This window comes from Marmota marmota, unplaced genomic scaffold (assembly GCF_001458135.2).
Source record: "Marmota marmota marmota unplaced genomic scaffold, marMar, whole genome shotgun sequence".
Taxonomy (NCBI): Eukaryota; Metazoa; Chordata; class Mammalia; order Rodentia; family Sciuridae; genus Marmota; species Marmota marmota.
This window is the reverse complement of record NW_026000207.1, coordinates 782,998-793,614: the sequence shown is the minus strand read 5'-3', so window position 1 is coordinate 793,614 and position 10,617 is coordinate 782,998. Positions and strand designations below refer to the sequence as shown.

The 10,617-nt window shown below is 40.3% G+C and overlaps 1 long non-coding RNA gene across 1 annotated transcript in view; it reads right to left on the bottom strand.

Annotated features, from left to right (window-relative positions):
• Positions 1–4,784: 4,784 nt before the first annotated feature.
• Positions 4,785–10,617, bottom strand: part of LOC125612795 — a 9,873-nt gene continuing 4,040 nt past the window's right edge. The window contains exons 2-3 of the long non-coding RNA XR_007343267.1: positions 5,447–5,457; positions 4,785–4,795 (exon numbers count right to left, since the gene is read on the bottom strand). This is a non-coding gene — a long non-coding RNA (uncharacterized LOC125612795). The remainder of the gene's footprint in view (positions 4,796–5,446; positions 5,458–10,617) is intronic.

Here is a 10,617-nt window from a genome sequence, read left to right as displayed (position 1 = left end):
CAGTCATACATGTACCTAGGGTCATGATGTCCATCAAAGGGGAGGGAGGGGAGGGGGAATGGGGGCAGGAAAGATGGTGGACTGAGATGATCATCATAGCCCTCTTTTTTAAAAAAATTGTATTCTAATCAGTTACACATGACAGCAGAAAGCTCTTCGATTCATTGTATACAAATGGAGAAATTTTTTCACTTCTCTGGTTGTACATGAAGTAGAGTCACACCATTCATGCAGTCATACATGTACCTACGGTCATGAAGTCAGTCTCATTCCACATTGTCGCGACCCCTCGCCAGCAAGGGAAAACACGACACAGGATTCTTCTTTCAGCAGTTTATTCAGGCCTTGATTCAAGTATCATCTTCTAGCGACCCCCCCCCGCCGAGCGCCCAAGCACAGCCTAATAAAGCCTCCCGCATACCAATCTTAAGCTGCCACGTGGACCTTTCTCATAGGATGGGAAGGGATTGCGTGCCAATTCTCCATATTAGGAGTTGTTTGTCACAGGCCACAGTGGAAGCCGGCGCCATCTTCTAATGGCGGCCACGGTCTAATTAGAACGGCTCACCACACCACCATCTTTCCTACCCCAGTGCCCTCTCTCCCCCTCCCCTTGACTAGTGGAACATTAAATGAAAACATTAAAATATTAGCAAAATATTACAAAGTTCTAGAGTCTGCCTTTCTAAAAAATTGAAATTGAACATGCTCATGATTGCTTTAAAAATTCTCATTTGATTCTTATCATCTGAAATGCAAGTATTATGTAAATTCTTTTCATGTGTTTACATAAGCTCTCTGTAAACTGTCTTGAAATGCCAATCGTGTCCACTTTTGTACTGAGATCAGGCTTTAAATCTTGCTCCATTTCAACCAAACTATAGCATTCTGTTCTAGCTCTCACAGGTTCATTTCCATCTCACATCTTCACTTTTCCGTGATCTATTTTTGATGTTATATTTTGTTTATTAGGTAAGATCATGCTTTCCTGAAAGTTCTTGATTCTTCTTGGCATATGATGGCATTTGTACATTAAATATTTACTCCAGTCTTTGCAATCTCTCCTGTCTATGTTCATCCTTCCTGAGCGGGGTATTTATATGTTCTTTGAGCTTGTGGTAATTGCCGCTATTTCAGCATTACACTGTGCCCCAAGTCCAGCTTTGCCACCAGCCTGAGGTTCTTGTGTGGTCATTGTGTTTCAACACACATGCAGAGTGTAAGTTGTCAAGCTGCAGGTAATGCCTTCAGGCTGAGGGGGGTCAGGTGTGGGAGTGAAACGTGTGCCTGGGGCTAAGCTATGTCCAGATGCTTCATCCACAATCCCTCGCCTGGGGGCCAGCACTGTAGATTCTGCCCAGTGCCGCACCTGTCTGTGGTGGCTCCAGGCCCTTAACATTTTGTGCCTCCCTCTTCCCACCGAGTAAACAAAAACAAACAAACAAACAAACAAAACTACTGCCCTCCTCCTCCTGATCCCTTCCTTTGCTTATTGGCCATCTTAGAAATTCCTCGCTGGGCTTGGTGGTACAAGTCTGTGATCCCATTTCAGTTTTCCATGGTGGCAACTTTTGAGTTAGATGTAAGAATACATTTCAATAGCCACAATTTTACCACTATTTGCTTTGCAGTATTTGTTTCTTAATTGTAAAACTTCAAAAAAATTTGAATTATTTTCTGTGGTACTGGGGATAGAACTCAGAAATACTCTGCCATTATGACATATTCCAACCCCATTTTGCCGCAGTCTGGCTGGGCACAATCAGGAGCCACTTGTCAAAAGAAACTAACTTTATTTTTAGAACCACACACGCCAAACAAAACAGCCTCTCAGGAAAAATCCTCAGAGCCTCAACTGCCACCACCGGCTTTCCACAAGCCTCTCTCTCCCACACAAGCCTCTCTCCACCTCCCACAATCCTCCTGCTCTTGAGGCCGATTGGCTGGGTCACGTGGGCGGAGCCAAAAAAAGTCCCCCAATGAGCAGCTCCGTGGTCTGAAAGGGCAGGGAAACAGTCCAATGAGCATCACCGCAGAGGAGCCAATCAGCTAGATGTTGCTGGGGCCGAGGAGCCAATCAGCTAGATGTTGCTGGGGCCGCTGTGAGCCAATCATCAGCCGGCAGCTGGAAGTTTGCTGGCAGCTGGAAGTTTGCTGGGGCCCCTTTGGCTGTGGCTCTCAACACCATTTGTTATCTATCTATCTATTTAGAGATAGGTATTGCTGAGCTGTGGGGCCCAGCCTCAAACTTGGGATCCTCCTGCCTCAACTCCCAAGTCTACATCCTCAGCCCTTTTTTATATTTTATTTATAGAGACAGGGTCTCACTGAGTTGCTTAGGGCCTCAGCCTCTCGAGCTGCTGGGATTATAGGCATGAACCACTGTGCCTGGTGGTACTTTTTTGTTTGTGGTAGTGGGGACTGACCCCAAGGGTGTTCTCCTGAAATCCCCAGACCTATGTTTGTATTTGTTGACATAGGGTCTTGCTAAATTGCTGAGACAAGCCTTGAACTTGCAATCCTCCTGCCTTGGCCTCCTGGGTATCCATGAATATAGGTGTGAACTACCACACCTCGCTAGGCCTAAGTACTTTTTAGACATGAATTTCTATCAAGATATTCTTGGTACTGTAACAGAGTCTTACTTGAATGGTCTTATTCCAGAAAGCATTATTGGAGTATTATCTCCAAACTTGACATAAGATTGAGAAGTTGATGAGCATGCATATATCCAATGTGAGTTTGCGACTCCATGGCATCATCAATACATATGTACATCATAAATATACATACACACACCCACCAGGGATTGAATCCAGAAGTGTTAAACCACTGAGTATACCCCCAACCCTTTTTATATTTTATTTTGAGACAGGGTTTTGCCAAGTTGCTGAGAGAGGCGTCAAATTTAGGATGTTCCTGCCTCAGCCTCCTGAGCTGCCAGGGATTACAGGTGTGTTCTACCAAGCAAGGCCAAAGCATCGTGTTTCTTATTCAGAGTATAGGTGAGGCTTTATCTTTAAACATACTAGTCTTCTGGAAGAAAATATCACCCTGATGCTTATTCTCCAAAATTGGCCATCTGTCTTTTTTGGGGATGTGGGGAAGCCAACTTTGATTTATACAGATTAAGAAAATGGATTTAGCCTTAAGGTGTTGGTCAATGTTTGAATACATTTTGTGTAAAAGAAACATTTGTAACATTTTTCTTCTATTATAAAATGTAATTCCTCTCTGGGCTTGGTGGCACAAGTCTGTGATCCCAGCGACTCAGGCAGATGAGGCAGGAGGATCACAAGTTTGAGGCCAGCCTCAGCAACTTAGACCTTTTCTCAAAAATGGCTGCAATGTAGCTCAGTGGAAGAACACCACTGGGATAAACCCCCAGTACTGCAAATACGTATATAGATCCTGGGTACTGCTACAGTACAATTCATACCTGCAAAGGAGTTAAGCAAGACAGACACTCCTTATACTAACAGACACTGTCCCTGTTCTAAAAAGAGAAAAACTGAGCTGCTGTCAGTATCCCACAGATTGTATAATTTAATTATTGAATGCTGTAAGCATAATTGTCTTTCCTCACAACAAAAGAATACTTTCCTATCTAATAAAAGGAATACAGATGTCCATCCTGCCCAAACTAAAGTATTTCCTCAAATGTCATTCTTACTATGAATCCAGCCAAGGATATCCAACATGCAATTTCAACCTAGCCCTTTGACTTTTCTCTATGTTCTGATTATTTTTTCTGTTTGTAATAGGGTCTTGTAAAATACTATGCTACTTAATACTGTAGATGAATTTCTGGTTGACTGATTCCATCAACCACAGTGTAAGTTCCATGTAGGGAAATTTCTTTTATACTATGATTCCTGATACATCCTACATATCTTGCAATGTGCCCGAAACTTATAGGGTATCTAATAAATATTTGTTGAACTGCTAAATGAATAGGACCACAGTTTCCATTTGCAACACTCTGAATCCTATTTCAAACTCGGCTGACTTTCTGTCTCCTCCTCTAATTTTACTACCCTTGGTGCTGTTAGAAATGGGGGAAGAAGTCTTATTTTGTAGACAAACACTTAAATTCAGTACCAGTTCTGGTTGGTCCTGTGCTTAGTTTTTTTTCATTTAGTTGATGTCAGTGATCTCTGCTCTTCCTACATGGATATTTTGCTTGTATATGTAAGTAACTAGTTTTCCCCACCTGCTACCAGTACTCCTTTTGGGCATCTTTATTATTCACTTTTTATTTATTCCTTTTTAGATATGCATGATAGTATAATAAGTCCAGAAACTTGCTTTATTCACACATGTTCTCAGAGATCATCACTTCCCAGCAAGGAGACACAGTCATGAAGTCTCAAAACTTTATCCAGATATCCCCTGTGACGCTGGTACCCCGTAGGAGGCAAACTCAGACTTGGTAAGTAGCTTTTATTTCAGTTAAGCCTCATATGCTTGAAGTTTATTTGGAAATTTGAGAATAATTTTTATATCATCCTTCTGAAGTTGGAATCAAAACTCTTCATATAGGTGATAACTAGCTAGCTAGCTGTCATCTAGCCGATACATAGAAACAGACACACTCCAGGAGAAAGTGCCTGTGAGGGGATCCACAGGCCACCCCCATTGTTGTCTGTGTGCTGCCTGGTGCCTGCTTCCCCTCCCGCATCCCAATTACCTGCTCTCTGGAACATCTCCATGCCGGGTACTGAACAGGGTTCCCTTGAAGCACTTGTTCCAAAAGGTTCAGTACTGAGGCGGTGGGAGGTCGTACCAGGACAGACTTGATATCTGTGTGCGGGTCTTAGGCCTGTGTATGTGCCTCTTGCTCTTTTGTTTTGGGAAAGGGAAGGCAGCACGAAACACAGTCCATAACAATAGGTCCCTGAATTTCTGTTATCAGTGGAAGGTTCTTAATCATGTCTGTCAGTCCAACGACAGGCACCTCAGCCTCTCCCTTTCAGAAAGGGCACAGCTGAAGTTAGCACACACATTGTGAAATATGGACTAATCAGGTCTTAATACTCACAACAGGCAAATATTCTTCTAAACTCTAACCAAATCATGTAGGCGCCTGTGTAGTGCTATTCTCACCCTCAGTCGACACTCTCCTTTGCAAGGCCAGGCTGCCCTCTGGACCAGCCCTGATATAAATAGGCTTGTAGTCAGATTATGAGATTATCTGCCCATCTCATCTGTCCCTGTATCTTAGCAACCTGTGTACTATTTCAACTTTAGTGTTGCTTCACTCCAACGCAAACCCCAGTTTGTGAGATAGTCATTCTTCAGAGGAAATGATTCTGAGCAGATGCCCTTTGGCAGGCATTTCCTCTTCCCTGTACTTGGGAGCAGGAGCACTTTGCTGTACCTCCCCATGTCTTCACAGAACTGTGAGATTCGGGAACCAGGAGGCATTCTGTCTGAGTCCCTGCACAGCAGGGTTGCCTCTCAGGCTCTGATTTACGCCAGAGCTCAGATTCCCATTCACTCTCTGTGGAAGAGTGTGTTTCCTGTTTGAATTCACTTGTAATCTATCTTCCAGATGATGTCATTCCTTATCACCTTATTTTTCTTCACTGTTTTTGTTTTGTCATTTATTTTCATGATGCTGGAAATTTCTGGGGGATTCCTAGTTTTTCCATTTCAAACTTGGGAATTATAAGTTTTACTGAGTGTGTTTCAATGAATCCATATGTGTACAAAACTAAATATCCACTGAGACACATATCCACATAGTCCTTCTCTTTCCTGATCCCAAAAAGGACAGTGTTAGCAATTGGTGGGAATTCTGCAGACAGATTTTTTTCCTCCAACTGCACACATAGATATGTATTTAGGAAAGTAGATGCGCTTTCAAGGGAGAATGGTGTGTGTGTGAGGGGGGCAGTCTCAAAAGAGAGATGTCTTGGGGCAAAGCGAGGAGTTCCACTTTAAGTGGAAATGCGGGCTACTTTAGAGGGTGGCCCACCCATTGGTGTGGGTTTCAGTGTGTACCTGCTGTGTTTCCTTGAAGCTTATTTACAGGGGGCTGGGCAAGAGGTGCAGTCGGGGTGCAGCTACTCAGGCATGTGCTGGATTCTCCGTGGTGCACACATCTTCCTCATTTTACCAGGCCATGAGGCAAGGCGAGTGGCTCATGATCTCCACCTGTGCTCTCTGCACCTCCATGGCTCATGAGATTCAGTCTCTCTCTCTCTATCCCAGATCCCTCTTCATCTCCATCCCTAGAATTTGATCCCTTGGGCTTAAGGACTGGTGGGAGTAAAGATCCGCCTTCTATGGCTGCTTTAAGTGGGCTTGGGGACACAACCCTGCTCCTCAGAAAAACAGTTGACATGTGGGTGAGAAATTTGTTTTATGGACTTCTTCTGCACCGCTGACTTCATCTTCCGTTTTCTTTCTGCAAGCTTATTCTTTTTCCTAAGGAGTCTGTACACTTTCCCATTATTTGTTTTATATTGTGTTCATTTAATTAGTATTATTGCTGAGGTTATAGTCAATAATTTCCACTTCTTCACATATTTGAGAATTCTTGTTTTTTAATATAATTTCTACCAATATTAGTATGAGTTTACTTTGAATAATATGATTAGTACTTTGAGGCATGAATAATAATGTCTCTTTAACCCCAGATTATGAAAAATATTCTTCAATATATTCATCTAGATTTGTCCTTTGTATTGTTGCTTCAGTGTGTTATACTTTACTGGGTACAGTATAAATTTACCATAAAGAACTAATTACCGAAGTCTTTTAATAACAAACTCTAAACTGTTTCTCCATGAATTAATTATTAATATTTCTCAAAATATGTGTTTGTGTGAGATTAGTTTTATAGATTTCTTTTTCTCTGTCATTAACTTTGAATTTTTTCAATACACAGTGACTCCCTTTTTTAAAAAAAGTATGTTTTAGCTGTAAATGGGCACAATATCTTTATTCCATTCATTCATTTTTTTATGTGGTGTTGAGGATCAATCCCAGGGCCCTGCACATGCTAGGTGAGCGCTCTACCGCTGAGCCACAACCTCAGCCCCACAATGTCTTTCTTTATGTGTAATTTTGATGTATTGAAAAAATTTATTTCCCTAATACGAGAGGTAATTTAGATAAAATATGATTTTGTTTTCTTTTGTTCAATAAATTACTTAGTTAAAAAAATTAAATATTGGAATTTTATCTTGGGCTTCAGTGTATCTCTGCTGTTACTTATTTATGATCTTGATATTTCTATAGTGTTTTGTTATTCTTCGATATTTCCTCAAAAATCTCTGTGTTTTTGCCAGAACTTAACTATCCTGCATTGATTTATTTTACAATAAAGTAATAAAACTCAAAGTTATGATTTTCAACATACAGCAAATCTGCTGCCTTCTGGTAATTCATCTAGCATATGTGACATCCTGAATTAATTTTTAACCCTAACAATAACTTTGTGAGTCTGTGGTGCCTTTGAAGCATGTGCCATTTAGATTGAATTATCAACAATATCTTAGTTTGTATGCTTGCCTTTTCTTACACATGCATCTCCTTCATCTGTTCCACTGACTGAGCCAAACAAGCACAATAATAGTGACCCTACATGCTGGTGCCAATACAATTGTCTTCTTTCTTTGGGATTGAACCCAGGGACACTCAACCACTGAGCCACATCCCCAGCCCTATTTTTTGTATTTTACTTAAAGACAGGGTCTCACGGAGTTGCTTAGTGCCTCACTGTTGCTAAGGCTGGCTTTGAACTCTCAATCTCCCGCCTCAGCCTCCTGAGCTGCTGGGATCACAAGTGTGCGCCCAGCACCTTTGTTTTCTTTCTGAGATAACATCAGGAAAACATCTCACAAAATAAAATTATGCATTAAAAGAAGACTTTGAAATTTACTATAAAAGAAACTAAGAAATATACAGAAAAGAAAAGGGTGTAATAAAGGATATGGATGCATCAGAAGCTTCAACAAATAATTATCAGCACACACCTGTTGCACTGCACCCAATCCTATGGGCAGCTCTTTATGGAAAGCCCAACATACATCCTCATTCACCAGTAAGTAAGGATGTCTGTCTCAAAGTGGACACCCTTCACTAGGAGGACCTCAGTGTCCCCGTTACAGCCACACAGATGAATTCCATCAAAAATGCCATCAATGTCACATCATGTACAAACTTACCTAATTTTGAAAAAAAATCAGTTAATTTTAACAAGTATCAAAACATTTTACACCTACCATTGCTGTGTTTCCTTGAAGCTTATTTAAAAAAAAAACTAACAGACCTTCCTCTTTCCTTTCTTCTTTTCTCATTTTCATGAAGAAGATGATAAAAGGATCAGTGCTCTGGGATAATATCCAGCATTCTATTACCTTTTCCACTCCACTGAAGACATTGGCTGAATCATCAATGGAACTTGGTAGAACCCAGACTCAGTTAATGGTTAAGGGCACTTCATTGGCAGTGCAGGCCCCTGGGGTGACCTTTCCCTGACACTCGGGTTCCTCTGTGGTTCATAGGTCCCTGCATTAAACTCCCACCACTGTTCCTCCATCTTCGGTAATTCTCTTACTTTGATAAAGAACACCAGTGTTTGCTGTTTCGATCAATTCTTTTTACTTCATCTCAGAGAAATCTGACACAAAACTCTCCTCCATCTAATTTGGTTAACAAACCAGTGCATGCAGAGAAAGCAGAGAAATGATTGATTTCATCTTTATTAACTGCTTTTAAGAAAAAACTAGCTCATGAAATTTTAATGTTTACCTATGGTAGTTTTTAATGTATATAAGTTAATTTAGTAGAATTAAAAATCCCCTCATGAATATCGAGATTCACCTAAATGGCACTTGAACATACAAGTTGAGCTTTAAGTCTTCAGAGTCATTATTTTCTGGATGATTGTCACATATGGCTATTTTGCATTTGAATTCCCTTCCATTGAATTATTTCCCTTGAATGACTAAAGTTCCTAGCTGACAAGTTTTGGGATTCTCTTAAGCCTATCTGTAATCAGCACTTACTTTCTGGAGCCTTTTTTTTTCTTTCTAGTAAGAAATGACATTTCAGTGACAATCTGATCATGGTCAAGACCATCTACTCAATTGACAATGTCTACATTTTTTCAGTAGGAAATAATACAAAATATGTATGCTTATGTAAAGCATGAATTATTATTCCAAAAATCACAGTTTAATTTTTTTGAGGCAGATTCTTGCTATAAGTCAGGCTGTCCTGGAACTGGCAATCCTCCTGCCTCAGTCTCCCAAATAGCTGGAATTACAGGTGTGCACCCCCATGCCCTGCATATGTGTGTGTGTGTGTGTGTGTGTATGTGTGTGTGTGTATGTGTCAGTATTTGTACTTCCTTTGGCCAACGCTGAAAGTCTTGATTACCAATTATACTACCAATTAACATTGTTTATTTCAATGTAACCATACCAAAGGTGTTTTCCAAGATATGATTATGGGCAAGGTTTATGATGTCTTATGTTGGCCTTACATATTCCCAGGGATTTTGATTGAAATTTTATTGAAATATTATGGATCTACAAGCAGGGATAAGAAATAATGCAGAGGTGAAGACTTTGTACACACAACCCAGTTTGCAATTCAGTGCAATATAATGACAATGATACTGACTTAGATATATCCATTTTTTAATATTTACTTAGTTGTGCTTGTGGATGTGTGTATGTTAAAGAAACCCCACTTTTCCTTGCATGGATAGGCTACCACACTGACACAAAATTAGGTTCACTTTTTCTTCGTTTTAATTTTGATTTTATGGAGTTTGTAAGTTCATTCTGACTTAATCTTCTTTAGTAATTATGTAAAATATTTTCATTTGCATAAAGCCAAAACTATAACATCAGAAATTTCCATAAAAACCTCTTATTTCCATCTCTTACCATATTAACTCTCCTTTATATATTTGTCTCTATTGGATTAAAATAATGAGGCATATTTTGGACACTGTTCTGACCCATGTTCTTATCACTTAAGAATATACCCTGGGGAAGACACCATATTCATTTGTGCTATAATGCAACCTACATGTTCTTAGGGAATACTAAGCCATACAGTTAGCAATAAAGAATCCCACAGGAATTAGTGGGACACAAAAGGGTATTAACTAGAAAAGCAAGACAGTGAACTAATAAGTATTGTACCAGAACTTTACAATTGTAAACTGGCTAAGAAATATGAAAATATTTTTAAAGCCCTTGAAGTTTCCTGTGGAAATGAGTTTCAGAAGGGTAGAAGCTAATGAGTTATTTGAAGTGGTGGAAGAAGAGCTATATAAAATGAGGTAGAGCGATGTAACTGCACATGTGAATGGGTGTGTTTAGTAACAGGATGAATGCATATTCCTGGTAGATATGTATCCACTTTGTGTATTTCTCCAACTGGATTTCCTGGGTAACACTTTATACATTCATCTAGCTTCACTGTGGATGGTATCAGGCACAGGACTATGTGATATTTTCTCCTCCTCCTCCTCTTCCTCCTCCTCCTCCTCTTCCTCCTCCTTCTCCTCCTCCTTCTCCTCCTTATCCTTTTCCTCCTCCTTCTCCTTCTCCTGCTCCTTATTTCTCCTTCTCTTCCTCCTCCTTTCCT